Consider the following 22,698-nt stretch of genomic DNA (forward strand, 5'->3'; position numbering starts at 1 on the left):
GTATCCTACCCAACTGAGGGCCGTATAGACTACAGGGTATGGAGTGGACCTAGCTCACAGTGGAGACTGGAGGGGTATCCGACCTTCTCTCACAATCTGGAGCCAAGATGGTAGTTTTGGTCCAGTTGGACGGAACATCGCACTGAGGAGAGGAGGAGATACCCTTTCTAGAATACCCACTTCTGGTGTATAAGGAAAAAAAAGACAAAAAAAAAAAAAAGTACAACAGTAATAAAGTAGAAATACACAATATTAAATATGCCAAAACAAAATTTAATAAGCAGGACACCAAAATTATAAAAATCCAACAAAGGGATCCAAAGATATGATTTTTTAAAACTTTTAAGTAGAAATAGTGCCAAGATGCACAAAGTGCTTGGCAACGTTTGCTGTAGAAGAGGACCCACATGCAATCTAATGCTGATCAGAATAGAGTGTGTGTCAGAAACACCGCAAGCCAGTTTTGGTTAATATCTTCTGAATTTCGCCCTTTAAGTCCTAATCCACCACAGAAGTATACTTCTAAAGCCCCCCTGGACCTTACAGGTGGAATGTATGACTTTACAACGGATGCAATTACACATACCTACGATAGAGATTATATATATATATATATATATATATATATATATATATATATATATATATATATATATATATATATATATATATAGAGAGAGAGAGAGAGAGATATAGATATATCTATCTATCTATCTATCTATCTAGAACCACTGTGTAGCCCTTGTCGACGCCGGCACTCCAATTCTACGCGGTGCGTTTTTTCCGGCAGAGCCAAGCCGGTTTGAATCAGCAGAGTTCAATCTCTTGGATTGAGATAGAAAAACGCACTCTCTCGTGTTTTTCAAGAAGTTAAAGCGGCTTATTCACAGAAACTTGCCAAGCCCACCGCGTTTCACCTCCGCACAAGGCTTGCTCGAAGGATACACAGCATTGGAAAACAGACTTCTTTTATTGCTATTAGCACACAGTTACTTCCTGTATTTATTAAGGTGCATTGGGGTTAATGTGGTTTTTAACTTTTATGAAGCTTTACACAAATTGTAAATTTCTTAAATAAACAAGTTCCAGTGCTCTGTGATTAGTGTTGAACATAAACAGTTGTTTAAAATAAACGTTTCCGGCCCACAAAAGCTTGTGTCCTGTGAGGAAGTGTGTTCCTCTGATTTTATCTCTCTGGTGAGTGATTCTCTTTGTTCACTATTTACAATTCCTTCTGATTTTATTTTTCTCAGAATATTCCGAATGTACCTTTTTTTGTGTTTTTATTTTCTTATTTTCATATTTTTGTACATACTGTGGTTGTATCTTTCCATTTGCTGCTCTCTAGTGAGCACAGTGAGTTTTCGTTTCCAGTTCTCTCTCTGTTCTGGCTTTCATCATCAATCACAGATGGACATAAAGTTCTTCATTCTGATTTAGTCCTTTGGGGTCCGAAGTTCTAAACGTCAAAATATGTTTAGACTCTTTTTGTCGGAGGACTTTGGTTCGATCCCTCCTCTTTCTGATGCTGGGATTTGTCCTGCTCAATCTGTTTATTTACAGAGTCGGCTCCTGGTGACTTCTAGGAATACATTAATACGGGTAAAACCGTGAGTTTTGGAAAAATAATCTTTTTTTAAAAAAAAATTCACATACATATCCTCACGGAGTGGACGCGCCTTAGCGAGCGTGCACCCCCCGGGGGATTTCACTTTATAGTCCTGATGAAAGCGGAGCTAAATGTGGCACGCAGCAGCAGAAACATGTCGACCTCTTGTTATCAGGACATAGTGATTTCCAACAAAATTACCATATAGTCCACACTTGTTTTTAATGTGGCCAGCTAGCCCATTAATAAAGTTTTTTTAGGTACTGCTGGGATCTTTTAAATTTTGCACTCATACCACTTGAGCACTACACAACTTGATTCAAGGAACCAGCTACGCTGCAATTGCAGGCGTCGTAGCACACAGGGGGGGACTCTGTCTCCCCTGTGGGAACCCAATGATGAAGCATGTCACCACTAGGGTGAGTGAGGGTTCTTTTAATTAATAGAGTTGTTCCTTCACGTTCTTTGCACTTTCTTCAATCCCGCCCCCCACTTTTTTCACCCCAGGTATATTACATGTAAATGTTAGTCACTCTTTAGTTGTTTAGCTATTTGTTCTAGGGCACAATATCTTAATGTTTCCCAATTGCCATCATGGTATTTTTTCATGTGCTTTGCGATCGCATTTGTTCGATCTTTGTGGCACGAACATGTTCTAAAATTCTTTTCTTCACTTCGAAGATTGTGCTCCCAATGTATCTTTTCTGGCATGGGAATTCTACCATGTAAACTACACGAGTGCTTTTACAAGTTAGGTGTTGACATATTTTCCATTTCATGCCCTTTTTGATCTCAATTTCTTTTTTGGGTGAGGCGATCTTGCAGACTTTGCATTGTTTGCGGGGCCTAAAGCCCTCTCTCTGTAACCAGGTTGTATTTGCTGGTTCTTGAAAGTGACTGTGAACGATCCGGTTGCCTATATTTCTAGCTCGGTGATATGTGATTTTGGGATGGTCACCAATGATTTCTGACAGAGTCGGATCCAACTTTAAGATTCCCCAGTGCGTTTTGATGATTTTTGTCAGCTTGTTATTTTCTGCACTGCATGCAGTTATCATCCTTATTATACTCTTGTCTGATGTGAACTTTTGCTTGTTTTTTAAGATCTCTTTCCGGTTTTGAGTCATTACTCACCCCAGACTTTTTTAGGATATTTACGTGTAAGGGATCGATCACTAGCTTTCCTGCTGTGTTTTAGAAATTCACTGTCACTTGAACAGTTCCTTCTGAGCCTTAAAAACTCCCCATATGGGATGCTCCACTTTAGAGATTCATTGTGGAAGCTCTATCCATGTAACATTGCATTTGTAGCGGTCCTTTTTCTATGCACTGTCGTCTGTGGGGAGTCGTTTTCCACGTATATTTCTGTGGCCAGAAATACCGCTCGTTGCGAACTTATTTCATACGTTAACTTCAATTTTATTGGACTGCTGTTCAAATTTTCAAAGTAGATTCTGAAATCCTCCTTGGTGCCACTGCAGATGATCAAAAGATCATCTATGAATCGGAGCCATAGAATGATCTTTTCTCGCGATTCATAGTTTTCTGTGTTCCATACCAGATTTTGCTCAAACCACCCAATTGTCAAGTTCGCATAATTGGGGGAGAGAGAAAATCCCATCGCACATACTCTCATTTGTTTATAAACCGGTTTGTTAAATAAGAAAATGTTGTTCTTTAAGCATAATGAGATAATTTCAGTCAACATGATGTTATGTTCTTTGTATTTTATGTTTCTTTTTCCCAGGAAATATTTACACGCATTAATACCTATGGGGTGTTCAATGTTGGTATATAATGAGACAACATTGATGCTTATTAGTTTAAAAGGAAAAAACGCACCGCACTGCGTAGAATTGGAGCGCCGGCATCAACAAGGGCTTCACAGTGGTTCAAGAGAGATAGAGATAGATACATATATACAATTGAGTCCAGTCCTTTTCGCTGCCTTGCCTGTTTCGCGAGAAGAAACAGATTTACGGACACTAAACGTTGTGTGGAATGCCAGATCTTTTATTTTTTGATTTAACCAACAGCTTTTATTGTGTGTGTGTATATATATATATATATATATATATATATATATATATATATATATATATATATATATATATACACACACATATATATATACATATACATACATACATACATACATACATACATACATACACACACAATTTTTTTTCTTCTATATTCACTTAAATAATTTATAGTTTTTGGGGCGGAGGGCCCCAAGCTCCCTCTACCACTTCCCACCTTGACCATAAAATTATTCGTACCTCCCTTTACCACTACCCAACCCTAAAATTACCATTACCTCTTTTTTCCTCTGTGTCACGGGGCTGCTGGGCAAAGGAGGCGGACGTTAACTCTTCTCCATTTCCGCCCCGTGAACAGGATTCCTGCAGACCCTTTAACGTGGCCTGGACTTTGCCGGAGGAGGACTTATCGGCGGTGAAGTTACCGGCTTCTTTCCAATCAGGAAGCGAGGCGGAGTTCAAAGCCTGCCACCAGGAAGAGGACGGCACGAAAGCTGGGCGCCCCGCAGAAGAGAAACGCCAGGAGGCCAACGTTATCACGAGCCGCCCCGCCGCACTTCTGGAGAAGTGTGGCTAGACAAGGTACGGGGCAGGCTAAAGGGACTATTTGTTTCAGGGGCGGATACGGGGTAGTGGAGGTCTGAGGAAGCTCACAGGGCTATCTCCCAAGCTGTGTGTGTGTCGTTTCACCTCCCGAGTATCCACATCCTTTCACGTAAAAATCCAACATTTGTACGTACAGAAAACCAGCCCTGGTGATAGTCCCTGGTGATTCCCTCACTCCCCGTTCCCCCTCTCTTAAGTTGAGTACCCCAGAACATCCAGTAATCTCGGGACTTTGTTTTTCTTTTCCTTTACATGCCGGAATAACTCCTGCTGGGCATTCGCACTGAACCCTGGACCCTCCACGCCCTGCAACAAGGACCTCGCCCTCCTATGTAAAGACTGTATCTTGGAAACGCTTCCCCTCAAGGAGAGACTGTTTGTGTTGTACCCCCTTTTGTTCCTCTAAGAAACGAGGACTTATTTCATTTTGTTTGGTAGCTATAAATAAAAGCACCTATTGAAATACGCAAATGTGGCACCGCTGGTTGCTTCGTATCCCCCCCTCCCTGCATGTTTGACACTCTGTTCACCCCTAAACCCTAAAATTACAATACCAGCACCCACCCCAAACTCTACAACTATTTGCACCTAAACCGTTGTGGATTTGTTTTTTTTATATTAACAAAGGCGATTCTAGCTCATTTACTGATGCCAGTGTTGGATGTATTGTATGAATGCATGCACAGAGAGGACACCTTAGAGGAGCCCCCTGAAAACCTACCAGCTACTAGTGTGCTGACTGACTGCTTTTCACCAGCCTGCCACCAGACAAGTTTCTGACCTCCAAGTGTGAGGGCCTTTGCTCGCAGGAGGTCAAACTTAAAGCCTGCTCTGGAGGAGGAGGTTTGCACCCCCTCCCACAGGATGAATTTCGGATTAGCATTTGAAGGCAGGGGAGCTTCAAAGAGCCCACTGCGTCTGGTATGCGAATCTGGCTTCCCGCACAGGAGAGGAAGAGGACCTCCCTTTGTCCAGAGCCTTGCACCTTTTAGCACCTGGGCAGGAGGGAAAATTAGCTAGTCTGACAGCCATGTCCACCCTCAGACTAGTACCATCCGTAAGGTGGGCTACTTTAAGTCCTGGAGACTTTCCAGCGCTGGCCCTCTTAGTGATTGCAAACTTAGGATCTCTGACAGAGTTATGCCCTCTTCTAACAGAGGTGGTCATATAGGGGGCGTAGTGACCTCAGGGGTAGGTGGCCCCTACACTCCCCTAAATTCAGTATTTAGGGGAGTCTCTGGCACCAGGAAATCAGACCTACAAAGAATAAGGGCATTGAAGAGCTGTGAAGGCAAAGACTGAAGAAGAGCAACTGCCTTGGCACCAGCCCTGCCGGCCTGCCTGCTGTTGCCTATTGAATTGCGCTAATTACATCTAGTCCTGCAAGCGGTCAGGACTCCAAAGCCTGGGAGGACTGCCTGCAATAAATACTCAAGAACTCCTGTGAAGCAACAGAGCGGCTCTCCTGCAGGCCCCCCAAGAAGCACAAGGACTCCAGAACTGCCAAAACCAGACATCGCCAAGCACCACTGCACCTGAGCCCATATGCCAGAGTCGAAGAGGGCCCCTGGTGTCAATGTGGTCTGCAAGCCCTCAAGAGACCAAGGCTATTTTGGCTTGACCTCTCGTGAACTCCCATACATCGCTTCCAGACTATTTGCAGGCACCCTCAACTGCATGTGCTACTGGGTAAAGAAACCAGACACCTCAAAGAGCCTCTGCACCTGGACAACCTGGCCCGAGAAGAGGACCACCGGTGTTCCCACGTCCCCTAGCATTACAAGACTTGAACCTTCTGGTTGGTTCAACCCGGCTGGCCTCCCAGTCCAAACCTGCAGCCTCTTTTCACGCAGACTGATCCCCTTTGACTCACATGGGGCACCAGACGCTGTATTGCACAATTCCACCAGCCACCCTAGTGCTGCTGGGGGTGACCTGCTGGTGCTGTCTTGAACTATTCACCATACTCACTTCAATCTCCTGGGCTTAGTCTCGTAATTCCATGTACTGTACCCAACTGCTGTACTTGTTTTTCCTCCCATAGACTAACATTGCAGCTTCTGAAAAATGCACTGTCAACTTTTTATAACAAAGTATTTATCTTGCAAAACTTACTTACCTAATTAATTAATCTGGCGCCTAAACAGAAGTAAAGATATATGTTTTTTTCCCTTTAACAAGTTATTCAGGTGGGTGTACGTTGTTTTAATCTAGAGAAATGTTTAAAACTGTGCAATCAAATGTTTTATTTTGCTTAAAAGTTCGTCCATATTCATAATGTCACACGTAAGCTTCTGTTGCTGTAAGCAAACACATGAAAGGGCTGTGCGTTACAGAATTTGATTATGTATTATTTGTTATTACTAAAGTATCTATCTACTAGTATGAATGTTTAATTGAGTTGCATAGAGGTAAATAGTGATCCGAACACTGCGTGGGCCATTTAGGGTTTTATAGGATGAACTACGTTCTGCCGGGGAACCGGGGCAGCAGAGGCATGCATTGGTGGAATACAGCCCGCACACATTTTAGCGAGCTCTTGCCTGGTGGACATTTCTAGATCTTAAGATGAGCCGTTGCCATATTTACAGATGGCAGTCGTGTTCTAAATGGTAGCACTTCTATTCTTTTTTGTGCAGTTAACAAATACAACCAAGTATTAGTGCCCCTCAAGGTTACAAAAACTGCTCCGCACTACCTAAGGTGCCAGAACACTAGAGCCCAAATTGGTCACAGTGAAAACGTGAAATACATGTATAAACCTCTGCACTCTAGTAAAATTCAAGTGTCCATTCATATAGCTGTTTAGCAAAGATCAGTTCAAAGTACCAGCAAGAAATCCATTCAGTTCTTGCTTTATCAATTTATTACAAATGAATCTCCAAATTTTAAATCACAAGTTTCAAATTCACAACAAAACCACAGTGTGGTTAGAAATAGACAGCTTGGTGTGACAGTCCTCCTTTTAGTAGTTGAACCGGTAGCCGACGCGTGTTTCGTTTCCTGTAAACTTTTTCAAGGCTTCAATCATTGTGTCACAAAGGTTGTGCGCAATTTATATGTAGAAGTGTCCAGATCTCTAGTGTTGGAAGTAGTCTTTTCCCGTAGCATTCTAAATAAGTTGAAATTCTCTATTGAAACGGAAGAACGGGTCATGTGTTGTGCGTATTCTGTTAGGCTGCATAACGGAACTCGGGAGAACTGCACCGCGAGTCGGTTTTGAATAAAAGAGGAGCATATCATAGCCCAAGAGCTCGCGACGACTTAAAACTAGATAGAGAATTTCAATGTATTTATATTGTAAATGACAATGCCTTTTATTTATGCTTTGGTTTTTAAAACATAAATAAAAGCCATTGTCATTTACAATGCCAATAGCTCAAACTTGTGTGAATGCGAGACCTATTGCATTGCAAATGTTTGTTATAAATTGGTGTGGATCTTCTTATTGAGTCATGTGCATCATTTATTGACTATCGTATATATTTTTGGATGTCGAACACTCCTCTCTGATAAGCCTATGGTTGCTCAACCACACTACCCCATAGAAGAGCACCTTGGCATTGCAAGAGCTAGCAAGCCAATGTTCACTAGTAAGGGAATACCTGGACTCTTTGCACGATATACCTCTTTTTGGTATATGATATAAAGAGCCAGCTTCCTTATCACAACATGGAGATTGAAGTCAATCTAGCTGCTCCAGGGACTCAAAATGGGTGAACCTGTTGTAGGTTTCAAACGGAGTGGTCCCTGGTTTGGGCTGGAGAGGTACAGTGCCAAAAATTGCAAGGTCAAGTGGATTGTAAAAAAAATTAATTAAAAAACCCTAGCGGGGGTTGCTTTCATAGAACTACTCACAGAGCCGGTAGAATTCAGCCTATATAGCAAGAAACTAACCACGTGTGGGTTCTGTAAGTTAATAATAATACAACCCCCCCTTCTCCCTTTCTGGACTATTTCCCAACTACGGAACTCTTCTCAGCAATATTATCACTGTACAGTCTCCCAGAGCTTTTCCCAGCCAATGTGAGACTATGCTTTTAAGTTGTATGTCATCTTGTAGCCGAACTATTTGCATGGAACATTTTTAAGTATAATCACCAAAGGTGCAGTTTCCAGGGGCAAATGTGGCGTTTTTGGTTCCGCCAGCTGGGAAGGAATACAGTGGAACCAAAATATGTGGACATGAAAAAAATGTCTGATGAGGTGTATGCAGCCAAATGTAAATACTCGGAGGCCGAGAATGCAGACTGGATTAGAGACATTCCGATGCCCAATCTTTCGGATGAGGACAGGGAATTCCTGGACTCTACAAACGACGAAGTAGCACAGGCAATTAGAGGGGTTCGTCAGGCAAGGCTTCTGGCCCTAATGAGCTCCCCGTTGAGCTCTACAAAGCGAACGCGAATAAGTTGGCTCCTTTCGTCAGAGCTTTGTTCATGGAGAGTAGGGAGAGGGGTCAGCTTCCGTATGATCAGCGTGCTGCAAATATCATAGTTTTACAAAAGGAAGGTAAGCCGAAGACGGAATGTTCTTCATACCGTCCGATCTCTTTGTTGAATGCAGAGCCCAAAGTCTTGGCAAAATTGCTGGCGACCAGACTGGTTAAGGTCATTACGACATTGATTACCCCGGATCAGTCAGGTTTTATGCCCTGTCTGAATACGGCTCTTAATCTACGCAGGTTGCATGGGGTTCTGGGAGGGGCATCACATATACACAAGCCGACAATTTTGTTATCCCTGGATGCCACTATGGCATTTGACAGAGTGGAATGGCCCTATCTTTTTGCAGTTTTGGGCAAGATGGGCATTGTCCTGGAGTTTGTTTCTTATGTCCGCCTTTTATACTCAGATCCACTGGCCCGAGTAGTTGTTAATAATCATAGATCGACTGATTTTGCGTTGGGGAGGGGCACCAGACAGGGATGTCCTCTTTCCCCGCTGTTATTTGCTTTGGCACTCAAGCCGCTTGCGACTTGGGTCCGTTGGGACAGAACGATTTGGGGACTTAGGTGGACGCTCGAGTGGGAGGATAAGATTTCGCTCTATGCTGATGACATCTTGTTGTATTTGACCTATCTCCGATCTTCGCTCAAGGCATTTTTAGAACGTCCTGAGGGTGTTTGGGAGGTATTCCGGCTTCGCCATTAACTGGGCGAAGTCGTCCTTTTTGTCTTAAGTGGCAATCCCCCGGAGGTTCCTACAGATCGTTCGGTTAAATTGGAAACGGAGGGATTCAAATATATTGGCATTTATATGTCCTTGGACCCTCAGAGTAGGTACTCCAATAACCTGTTGCCGCCTCTGGTCCGGCTCAGGCGAGATGTGATCCGGTGGAAATTGCTTCCGCTCTCCCTCCTTGGACGAGCTGTTCTGTTTAAGATGATTGCTCTGCCTAGTTTCTTATACGTGCTTCAATACTCAATGGACCCGGTTCCCCCGTCGAACTTCAAGGAGGTTGAGTCTCTCCAGAGACAGCTTCTTTGGGATGGTAGGCCCTGAATCGCATTTACGAAATTGACGTGGACGTGGTCTGACGGGGGGGGATTGGCCTGCCCAACATACTTAAGTATTGTTGGGCGTCACAACCGGCGGCGGTTAATCATGCCATCTATGGCCCGCCACTAGATCCCGGCTATGCTATTGACCGCGGTAAGGTTCCCGGTGGGGAGTTTTCCAGGGTACTGTATGCCAGACGTGAGAGTTTCCCTCTGGTGGGGCTGACTGCGGTTGCTGTTCAGGTTTGGCATCCCTTAAATGGGATGGGAAGATCACTCTGGCTACGCCTCTCTGGAACGCTGAATGCTTGGAAAGTTTATAGAAGTCCAAAGGTTTTGATAAATGGAACCTCATAGGGATTTCCCGAGTAGGAGATCTCAGGGGCAAAGATAAAATTCTACCGTTTGAAACTTTGCAGGACCGATATCAACTGCAAGGGAGTGAGGTTTCACTACCCCCGGATTAGACATGCGTTGCTGGCCGGTATTCCCCGGGGGGGGTGACACTCCTGGGGGCTTCCCCGCTGGAGGATCGAGTGTTGGACTGTCATCTTTCAACAAAGACGATCTCCTTGATTTATAAAAAGCTAGTTAATCACTCCGGGGATCCCCTAGTGGCTCTTAGGGACCAATGGAGAGCTGATGGACTGATCCTTGATGATGAAGACTGGAGGGAGGCGGTGGCCTCTCCTAGGGTCATTGCAATCCAAATGATTGGTTCAATTAAAGATCCTCCATCGCTGCTATGTTACCGGCCCACGACTGGGTTTGGCTGCGAGCGACATTTACAGGAGAGGATGTGGCGAGGCTGGAACGTTTTTCCATATGCTATGGGACTGTGCTCTCATTCTGGGGTATTGGTCCACAGTTCATGTCAAGGTACATGAGGTGTGGGGAGTGAACTTTGAGTTGGAGGCGCGGCGTTGTCTCCTGAATGTCTGGGATGCAACGGACCTTACGTCCCACGGAAAGGTGTGGGCCACGTTGGCATGCGTTATTGCTAAGCGTAATATCGCCTAATTGTGGGGGGCGATTCAGCCGCCTACTATTGGGAAATGGATGGAAGACCTGGAATGGTGTATGTTTAGAGAGCGGGCGGTATATGTGGTCAGGGGGGGACCCAAGAAGTGAGGTAACATTTGGGGGCCCTGGAATGTGTATAGTGGGGATATATGCGCTCCACCTGCCGTACCCGACGTTCCGGCATTGTCGGAAGATCCCTAAACCCGTATGCTGCTATTTGGGTTGTATTTCTTTGATCAGGAGGACGTGCCTTTTATGTAATACTTGTTAATGATGCAACCCAGTGTTTTTATTGTATGTATTTATGATTTCATTGTGTATGCATTAATAAAAAGAATTTTAAAAAAAAATGTCTGATGATAATTCGGATGAGGCCTGCCTTGAACACCACTGGAGATCAGGGAGGACAGAGCTATCTGGCAAATATTAATCTGTCCCATCCATGTCCCAACCCTGGTTCAGAGAAGCTTATCAGGTTCCTTTTTAGGTCCCGCCTATGCAGCGCGCAAGCGCTGCTTTGAAAGACCTCTTGGCATCGCTTCGTACTTTCTTGGAGAATCCAATGCTGGTTTGGGATGCCGTAGGAAAAGTTTCTGCAGGCCTTGGTTTGCCAGTTTAACAAGGGAGGTTTCAATGGCCTCGAGAAAGTATTACGAGTTCAAAATAGGATTTAAGCAACTACTCAAAAGAATTGGCTAGATTAATAACTAACTGGTCAATGTCAGATACTTTTATCGTAGGGGGACCCACACACCCTTCCACAATCGGGGATAAGATCTCCGTGGCTGAGTTTGTGCTTTTTCCACGAGTGTTAAAACTAAAAGAAGCACATCAGAGTATTGGAGGGCAGGGGTAGGAGGGTGAGTTTCCATGTCAAGTCTACTGGATATAGTGCTAGGTTTGGTAGATTAAGCGGTAATCAATGAATCTCCATTGAAAACAAAAGAATTGGGTACTTCACTCAGTGCATTGTAATGAGTGCTTTTCTTTGGTAAACTGTTTTCAGAGGATGCGACAATGCTTTCTGGACAGCTCCCAGTCTTTCCTCCACACATTCTATTTCGGAGTTTGTCCCCATACCATTACATAACAAGTTGTTGATTAGAGAATCAGAGTAGCAACCCCTCCTTCTCCCAGTGGTAGGTAGTTGGAGGTGATTTAATCTGGGCAGGCAGCAGAATCTAAGAACATTCACAAATGTTAATAATAGAAAAGAAGTGTAAACCTAACTTCAGCAAAATTATGGAAAGATGAAAACAAACAAGCATTGGTAACGCCAACAGGTCTGACATGGCTTGCAAACCTTTTGACATAGTCTGTGTATTTTTTTGTCTTGACATAGTTTGGATAAAATTGTATTATTGTGGGAGCTGCCAGACTCTCATCACTAACAAAAAAATCAACTAAAAGAAAGGGGAAAAAAGTGGTCTCAAATACCACACATTGCCATACTAGTTCCTGGCATTGAAAGGAACTACTTAGCGTGGCAATATTCTCCTTGTTTAAGGTCAGAATGCTGCATTTCACAATGAAGTTAGCCATATATTATGGCTTTTAACGTTTTTATTATTATTAAATTCAAGAGGTCTGTGCAAGTGCAGACCGGATTAGGGGTCCGATTCTTAAAGAAACTCACAAAAGCGCACCTGGGGTAAATGTCCTTTAATCAGTGTGGACATATGGCTTTAATGAATTCACAAGAATTTACAGGAGTAGGCCTGGTACACGTACTTCTAGAAAAAGTTGCTGAGCTGCATTTTAGCATGAGCAAATATGGATGTGTTTATTTGCTCATGTGAAAATCTGTTGAGCGTTTGCAAGATCAATTTCCCTTCAACCCTTTTCCCCCTTCTTGAAAAACAAGCATTTGCAATGCAATCAGTCCTGGATTTGTGAAAGTTAGAGCGTTTGGCATTGCAAATTATATTGTTTCTTTACTAGAGGAGTCAGAGGACTAAGAATGAGGAATTACCACTGGGAAGAGAGACACAGCTGCAGCACTGCCTACAGGACTTAGAATGAGGAATTACTACTGGGACTAGAAAAGCAGCCGCAGAGCTGTCTATAGGACTTAGAACGTAGAATTACGGACATAACCAAAGAAGAAGTACTGCCTAGAGGACTGAGAATTACTGATGAGACCAAAGAAGCAGCTAGCACCGTCTAGAGGACATGGGATGAAAAATTACAGATGGAACTAGAGTGGAAACTAGCAGCACTATAAGGAAGACTTAGAATGGGGAATTACTGACGGGTACAGAGTAGCAGCACTGTCTAGAGGACTAAAAATGAGGAATTGCCGACGGGACCAGAGGAGCAGCTAGCAGCACTGTCTAGAGGACTAAAAATGAGGAATTGCCGACGGGACCAGAGTAGCAGCTAGCATCACTGTCTAGAGGACTAAAAATGAGGAATTGCCGACGGGACCAGAGTAGCAGCTAGCATCACTGTCTAGAGGACTTAAAATGGGGGGGCCGGGGTGATTTACTGATGAGACCAGAGCAGCAGCTGCCAGCACTGCATAGAGGATTTAGGGCCTGATTACGAGTGGTGGTCTTGCAACCGCCAGAATCCCACAGGTGATCCACCGTATTAAGACAGTCGTTTCCTGACAGTGCCACAAGAGCGGCACAACGCGAAGTGTTGAGCCAGGAGTGGCGCAGTCCCGCTCAGCATATTACATGTGACTGGACCGCCAGCCTTTTAATGGCAGAGTCCCGCCATGGAAAGGCTGGCGGTGCAGGAACAAAGGGGGCCCTACATGGCCCCCATTTCCCCCTGTTATGGGGATACATTCACTGGGGCACAGCATGTGCCCCCCGTCTGTATTCCCGCGAAGTTCCAGCACAGCATGGATGTCACCATCCATGCCGTGCTGGAACATTTTAGCCGTTCCCATGGTGGTATCTGTTTTCCAGTCACAGCCATAGGAAAGGTAAAGGATCGCTGACCGTATCACGAGTTCAACGTATGATACAGCCGGCAGTCCTTGCGTGGGTTTGGTGCAGCTGTGCCGGTGAGCTGGCGCAATTGCGCCAAACTCTAAATCAGGCCCTTTGAAGGAGGAATTACTGACGGGACCAGACTAGCACCACCGCCTAGAGGACTTTGAATGAGGAATTATCACTTGGACCAGAGAAGCAGATAATGAGAAATTACAGACGGGACCAGAGTAGCAGCTAGCAGCACTTTCACGAAGACTTCGAATGAGGAATTACCGACGGGTACAGAATAGCAGCTAGGAATACGGTCTAGAGGACTAAGAATGAGGAATTACCACTGGGACCGGAGAAGCAGCTAACAGAACTGCCTAGATGACTAAGAATGAAAAATTACCACTGTGACCAGAGACACAGCTGCAGCCCTGCCTAGAGGATTTAGAATGAAGAATTACTGACAGGACCAGACTAGCATCACTGTTTAGTGGACTTAAAATGAGAAATTATCACTAAGACCAGAGAAGAAGCTAGCAGCACTCCCTAGAGGACTTAGAGCGTGCTGATCCATGCAGGGCACCTTTCTTCACCCAAATAGGCGCAAATACTAGTGTTTTTGTAACATTATTATACAGAAGGGATATAGAAGGGAGCTCGTTTTGAGTCATGTGCAAAATTCGTCAAGCCTGCATATAAGAGTGGACAAACAGAGCAAAAACCAAATTCACCCCGCTTCTAATTAAACCAAGTTAAATGTTGCTTCTTGAAAAAGGGTATTATATGCAAGTTAAATAAACCCAAAAAAAAGGGAACATTACCAGAACAGAAAATGAGGCTACAATGAAAATAAACATGACGTGAATAGTGTCCACATTTAGAAAACGTGAATTGTTAAGAATGTTTGTCATTGGCCAGTAGGCTTTGAATTAGCGCATGAGAGTAGTTTTAAATAAGACGGAAAAAAAGATTTTATATACAAAATGTGCACGTTAACAAATAATGTTTGCCATCGGCTAATAGACTTTTAATTAGAGCCTGAAAGTTGCTTCATATAAAACGGAAAAAAAAAAAAAAAAGATTGTCTATGTTAGTCAAAACAGTGGCATTAGTGTACAATACATCGCACACAAGGTTATGTAACTATTGAGACCAAAAAGGAACATTCTTTACAAAATGCTGCAGCCTGCACAAAAAAATTGTGCACAAATACAAAGGTAAATAGCCTTTAAAGAAAGGCTACACGTAATAGGCCAATACTCCTGGGCGAGACCTGAAAATGTGGGACAAATAAAGGCCATAAACCAAACAAAAAGCAAGCTTTTACGAACACCACATTTTAACAAAATCGCCAGCGAGGGGGTGAATTAAAACCCACATACCGAACACAGCAGGTGTCGCAGCGCATACGCAGTCTAGGCTCGACCTACATTTTTTTTTTACTTCTGCCCTTGTCTGGAGTAAATTTGCAACCTTTCAGGTCTGGGAAGAGATTAGACTAGAGTTGACGATAGCCCTTAAACATGCAAGCATATAGGTGCACGCAGACTCAAAAGGGCATTTTATCCCTGAAACTACCAATTCCTGCAACTTCCAACCCCAATATGTAGATTCGTGGAATGGGGACAAAATCAGGGCACTGCTAGAACACAACCCTTGGTATTACTCGTTTTGGCATAATCGGAGAGGCTATAGTCAGAGCTCTGGTATAACAAAAACACATTCAATTGGTCACCTCACTGTGTGCCATCAAACGGACAAGTGGAATATATATTAAAAGAATATATATATATATATATATATATATATATATATATATATATATTCTTTTAACAGGACAACTAGATTTATTAAGCATCCTGTCCGATGGACAAGTAGATATCTTATAAAACTAGGTTAAATACCCCTGAGCCTTGCAGTCACACTGTGCACACAAATCAAGCCCAATACTTTAATAAGGAAATAATTTATAACCAAAAAGTTAAAAAATGACAGCCTGAAGTTAGGCAACAAAAACCACCACTGGGTTTGGGCCCCCAACAGTAAGGCCAAGTCACTGACCAAAAATAAACTGAACAAATGCCAATAATAAACTATGAACTATATCTTCATCTTGGAACTAAACACAACATGAATTCTAGACTCAACATTTAGTCTGAATTATTCTTTTTTAAGATTCTTATGGCAATCTTAAAAAAGAATAATTTTCTTGCATTTGTAAAAAGTTTTCAAATTTAGGTTTAAATCAATTTCTATGGCTTTGTTTATCTTTATATGAAATCAGAAATCAATTGTAAATATATGTGTTGCTGCTGTTGTGTGAAAGAAAGTAGTTTGAGTGGTTGAGTTGGTTGAATGATATGAATGTTATGCTGTATATTTTGTATATATTGTTTTTCATTACATGTATTTTTCCATTAGGAGTAGTGGGTTATAATATAAAATGTAAAATGTGTTGAATTGCAAAAACTAAACTTTTTTGGAAAAAAAATAGAAGAAGAAATAAAATGATCAATTCAGACTAAATTGTGAGTCTAGAATTCATGTTGTGTTTAGTTCTAAGATGAAGATTTAGTTCATATATAGAAGAAACAGTTATTGTAGGAACATACAACGGTGAGGGTACTAGATCAGCATAAACCCAAACTAAATTTCCTAAAGTGTATAACAATCTTTCCTTGTCAGCTCACACCTCAACTGGACCCACCGGTCTTAACCAAATTTTTTTTAAGGAGTATGAACTGGTATCTTATTGGCTATAACTTAACCGGAAATAATTCACTACCGGATATGTTATTTTGTTCTTGTTAAACACCGGATATACTTTGCGCAGCCGGATATAATATATCCGAGTGGCTGCAGTGGCGGACGTAAAGGAGAACCTATATTGGGTAATCTTTGAGGTTTACAGACATGGGTATTAGGCAATGCGGACCTGAATGGGAACATATTTCTATTTCTAATGGCGTGAAAATGCTGGCGCTTCTGATTGGTCTAATGATGATTTAAAGGGAAGTTTGGGGTTCGGCTTCTTTGCACGCTGTCGGGACCACACGCCAGACGTCGGCTGCCGAGACCCCTATGCTTACATTGGAATAATCTTTTCTTATGCTCTTAAGGTGAGGTGCTGATAATACTAGTCGTACTGACTTCTAGGTAGTGGATGCGTTGCATTTTTTCGGTTCTTTTGTTTTAATAATGATGTTACTTGAGCACTGCCTCATTCGTCTATATATATATTTTCCCCCCTTTTTTTTCTTTTGTATCAGAATTCGACCTGAATACTCAACAGATGCGATTGAAAGTAGCGTTGAATACCGTCGTTGCTTTAGGTGAGAACCAGAAACAGTTTGGGTTGTAGAGTTATAGGAATACGTTGAGATTTTTAAGGTTATGCGCTTGCATTTGAATTTTTTGAATATAAGAATAAGAATGGGTATGTTAACATTAACAGGGAAATATCTGTATTATATTAGTTGTGGTTCTTGCTATCGTTATTGAATGGATGTATTTAGATGAGGCAGGCTGTTTTTGATGTCTCAGCTCCAGCTTTCTGGATATTGCAAATATTTCATCCCCCCTCCTACTGATAATGTTGTTTGGTATTGATACTAGACATACTTTTCTTTTTTTCTACACAGTGATTTCAAGTGTAGAGACTGAATCCATATTAATAGGGGAGCTCAGGCATAAACATTCTATTTGTGTTAATATCAGGTGAGATATCCTTCTTTATGTAGTATATATTTGAGGAAACCTCATGATTGAATATGTGTTGTCTCCATCTCATGGGAATCTGCAGACGATAATTATTGTATATATTAATGTCCTAATGTCTGTTTCATCACTATTTGCATAACATGCAAACAAGATGTTTATGTCATATTTCATCCCCAATAAATGTTTTTCAATTTAGGTGTATCACAGTAGGACCAATCAAGTATTAGGACAAGACTGCGTCATAAAATAAGATATACACTAATAGGAGGTAAGGAGGACTATTTTTTACTTAGAATATTGATTTCCTTCTTTTAAGAGTTCTGTTGGTGTAAGAAACACTTGTCATTAATGTTTAGTCCATTTGTTTTTTGAATAGATTGTTATATAGGCAGGTGTCGCTGATTACTATTGAATTTTGCTTTAATGTGTGAACTTGGCATATGTGAATAATAGATTTATTCAGTATTGTAATGCTTCTTTATGTTTTAATATTTACAGCCCTGATGATGTCCATCTGTCGACGAAACGCGTCGGCTGTTTTTGTTACGGTTTCAAATATTAAAGAATTGCTACTGCTTCGAACAACATCATCTCTGTGAAAAATCATCAAATAAATGAACATTTTTTGGAATTCACTTTTGTGAGCCATTGGACTTTGTATGAATCAGTCGCTCCCTCAATTTATTGTATTCTCTTTATAGAAGAAACAGTATTGAAGTTAGGCAAGGCCTGAGTGAGACGTGCAACCCTCACTCTTCAAATTGCCTGTGCAATATAAAATATCACTTAGAAAGAAAAGGTCTTCCAAGATGTATGCCAGGTGAAACCAACAAGGAAGGCAAACCACATGGAGTCAAAGTCCAAAAGACTACTCTTCTGGTAGTGAACGACCATTTGTCCACACATCCTCAACACTTCAGAAAGGATCCCATCATATACTGTGCACCTACATAGTATGCGCCCATGCTTTTTGTAACTCTTCAAACGTGCACTTGCTCTGCCCAAGGTTGACAAACCATCAGACAGGGCTCCCAACACTGACACACAACGGGGCTCACACTTGGGGCCCGTGGGCGGTTTAAATGTCTAGTTATGCTCTGTACCGATATTACAGAATGCATTGATAATTGATTCAGAAGTGTCCCTCAAAAAATAAATGAGCACTAACCAACAGTCAATAACTACATTGTGTAAAGAGCATGCATCCTAATCCCAATTATATAAAAGGGCGCTTGGATGTCCTCTAAATTCAACTAAGTCTACAACTAGAACCATGCCATGGAGGCAAAACAAGATCTGACCAACTGGGTGCCTTCTTGATTTGCGGCCTCTCAGGGAGAACTACAACCCAAGCATGGGAGGAGAGGAGAAAATAAAAAAAGTGGCAGGATAGTACCACTGACTGGTAGAACTTTCATCCTTACAGCTTCCTTTATTAATACTTTATCTATATGAATTACAAAAACAGAATGGTTTAAGTTGTAAGCAAAGCAATGCCAATCAAAATTGTATTGCAATCACATAAAAACACAAAGTATCACTGATTAAAAGCATTTTCACTTCTATAGCGAGTGAAAATGTTAAATTAAAAACCAAAACATCCAGATATCTCAACAGCATTATTGTCATCAAGAGACAGTGCGGCACCAATAACGAAAATTCCTTGATTTTAGCTTCCATTACTGACAGCATAAACATTTCTACACAAGTTAATACTTTGAACAGTTTGAGGCTACCTATAATGCTCGCCGAACACACTGATTGGATGCAAATACTTGCAGTAGCGTGAAAGCAAGACTGACGATTACACTGGAACACAGACCACACACAGATTTGGTTGAAGGTTGCAAGACCTGAGGCTCTATGATGCCTAATATTTTGAAAACCCACTGCCAGGAGACAAACTCCACGTGTCAAAATAAACTCATCACATTCACCATTGATGGATCAGCACTACAATTCCCAGCAGCAACCGCTGCCCACTCTCATATACCCTCTGCACTATTGATGGCGCCACCTACCACTAGGTCTTAATAGGACGCAGGGGTCACTGAGCCATCCTGTGCTCCAATTACAGACCATTTGAAAGTATCTGAGCTTTCATTTGAATGACAACTGGGGCGAGCTGCGGCATAGCCTGTGTCCCCTCTTAGTACTATCTTCCAACTAAACTAAATACGGATGTGGACAAAGGTCATGGATCTGTATTCGTAGTTGACTGCACCACTGGTAAAGCCATGGGTAAGTCTTAGTGGGAGCCTGTGCTCTTTGTTTGAAGGAACAACTGCCTGCACCACAGAGGCAGAAGAAAGGTTGATGGAACAGCGAATTTAGGAACTTCACAAACACAGACAGGTAGGAGGACAATCGAGATGGAATACAATCAACCTTGGGACAGGTACACAAGGGTAGGGGGTAGGGAATATATCTACATTAGAACAAAGATGAGATTAATACGGAGTAAAGAATACATTGGCAGCAAGACTGTCAATATAATGACACAAGGACAGGGGTGCACTCACTATTGACTGGCGAGACTCTAGGATTAGAAGATAGAGACGTGCAAAAGTGCATGGTCATAAACAGTAGAACAGAGTGCCTAACGAGCCAGGGAGTGCATGATACTGGAAAAGTTAAAGGCACAGTGGGACAGCAAAGCAATGACACTGGAAAAGGATTACAGAAAAACGCACGCTGACAGGAGAATGGTGTACATACACACAGGCAAAACAACATCCGTGCAGACAGGGTTCATTGTCACTCCACAGAGGATACAAATACAATACGACAAATTACTTATAAGGATGGGGCAGGAATGAGGACAAGCAATGAAGTGCACTAGGACAGAGAGGCACAAGAAGAAAGAGAGGGATGTCTCATATGCAGTAACATGAAATATACTAACTCTGGGACTGGAAATGCACCATTGCTTGGGACACATGCACTGTGATAGGTGAACATATACGCCTCCAATAAAATATTACTCTAAAACTGACAATCACTTTACCTCGTACAGCTGGGTACGGATACTGAAACTGTGCTATATTTACGGGGACAGGGTGAGTGACATGTATTTTGTAGGCAATATAGATGGAGTGGGAAAAGCAGCATAAAAGACTCGAAGAATAAACTGTCATTAGGACAAATAATCAATATAGAATACATTCAAACTGGGAAAATACAATAAGCAATTAAGTTTGTGATTTCGTTACTCCTGATAACAGAATTAATCCCTCCCCTGATGTATTTTTTTAAAAGACAAATAGCTGAATTTTCAAAAAACATTTCAAATTTTTTACCTCCTAACGAGTGGGACTAAAGATACGGTTTTAAACTCGAAAAAAGTCCAAAAGCATACACGTTGCTATCCTTTTATTTCTGTATTTGGAATATTGTTATAAGCTATATATTGTGGAATTATATTTTACTTCACTCTCCAATGCAAAACTTAAAAATCCTATATTTTATAAGTTTCAATATGCTCAGGTAAAACTTATTCTAAGTGTTTGCTTCTACTCATGTAAAACTGTTACTGTTCAGCTGGGTATGCTTCACACTACAGAACCCCACATTAAATGAAGAAATACAGTGACAATGGGACAGTGACACAAAGGCACTAAAACCGAGAACATATTCAGATGTAGTGGACTGTCACAGCCACCAACCCCCCTCTGTCAACTGCCATAGGGAAAGCAATTCCCAGCACCTCGCAGCTTGTATACCAACAACCAATGGTTGCGCTCAAATTCACCTAATAAATGGATGCACGACCTCCCTTCGTGCCCACCCTGAAGATTAATGCAGAAATCTATTTAGACCATAATACCGGGGAATTGGTGACCTTTGGGACATGCAAAAAATGCCCAACGTAACAAAACCCTTTTTCACAGTGAAAGCACTACGCCTATGCTGGGTGCATGGGTTCCTACCTAAAGAATAACATCGAACTGGAATGTGGAGTTTATGTCTCATAAGCTACCCCATCCGGGGGGTGGGGGGGGGAGTGGTATGTAAGAAGGGTTTGTATGCTGAGCCTAACCAATGAGTGCTTGCAAAGGCTGAACACATGCGTGAACGTGAAATACTACTCGAAAGATACTGCGGGTTGGCTGGAAAGGATGGGGGTATCAGTACCTGAAGGGGTCATCGAAGGACCAGCTGTACTATCAAGTAGCCCTAGGACCTGAGTTCCTGTTTGGCCACCTCATACAAGAGGGCAGAATATGGTGTAGTCTTGACTGAAGGTCCCAAACATATGACAGTTCCTGAAAAAACAAATGGGAGATGACCCTCAACTGCACATGGTAAGACAATTCAACACCAGTCTGGTACTGAGGCTCCGGTTGGCAGACCCCGGGGCCAACATGACTCTACAATAACAGCTAAACCTGGAAGCTGGGGTGTGCTGAACAGAATATAGATCTAACAGACGGGGACCAGGCGACCCGGATTTCACCGGACGGTCCCCGTTTTTTATTCTGTCTGTCCTGGTCTCCAAATAGTTTTCTTTAACAAAACTAAATGTCCCGATTTTAAAGAGAAGGACGGGCGTGCACGACTACATTAATAAATAATGCCATGCATGTTCAAGTTCCCACTGGTCTTTCCTGCACAATACACCATACACGGAGAGTAACTGTTTTATATACTGCCATGCTGTACTGCTAAGTCTCATTCATAAATCAGGATTTAAAGAAAGGTCAGTCAACATTACATAGATACCCTCGGACAAAATCCAAGTATATCGATCTCTTTCAGAGCTTAATCGGAGTCTAGGAAGGAACAAGGGGACGGGTTATTTAATAAAAGCATTATTTATAGGATGTTTGCAGCTGACAGCTTTAAACTGAAATCTGAATAAGAATAACGCTACGTTAAGTTTTAATAGTGTGCTCTAAATGTATTTTGTTCTACGTGGGATAGGTGCAAATAATTATTTTAATGAACCCATGTACCTAGTCGGGACCAAATGTTAGTCCTACTTCTACGTCTGTGGCCTGTCCCGGTTTTTTTTATTTTGTATAGCTAGTAACCCTATCCATGGAATTTAGGCAAAGCATTGAGTGGCCAGTTTAGATCAGATTACAACTATGGTTCAAATCCGTGACTGATACCGTGGCTACCTATACGCTACTTACACGGACCGTCCGTAAATTCAGTCTCATGTCCGTCGTCCGTAGCCGATCTTTCAATGGATGTCATTTGTCCGTAATTTTAGCACTTCCGGGTCGCATAAGAACCAATCCCATCGCAAAACATATTCTA

General features: G+C 42.2%; 1 protein-coding gene across 2 annotated transcripts in view; it reads right to left on the reverse strand.

The window, feature by feature from the left end:
* Positions 1–22,665, reverse strand: part of INO80D (INO80 complex subunit D) — a 224,053-nt gene extending 201,388 nt beyond the window's left edge. Inside the window, exon 1 of one of the 2 annotated variants that reach the window (XM_086955307.1) lies at positions 22,572–22,665. The gene's annotated coding sequence lies outside the window, so the exon portion shown is untranslated. The remainder of the gene's footprint in view (positions 1–22,571) is intronic. The other variant, XM_086955306.1, reaches the window with a different exon arrangement.
* Positions 22,666–22,698: the final 33 nt, after the last annotated feature.

This window comes from Lissotriton vulgaris, chromosome 2_1 (assembly GCF_964263255.1).
Source record: "Lissotriton vulgaris chromosome 2_1, aLisVul1.2, whole genome shotgun sequence".
Lineage (NCBI taxonomy): Eukaryota > Metazoa > Chordata > Amphibia > Caudata > Salamandridae > Lissotriton > Lissotriton vulgaris.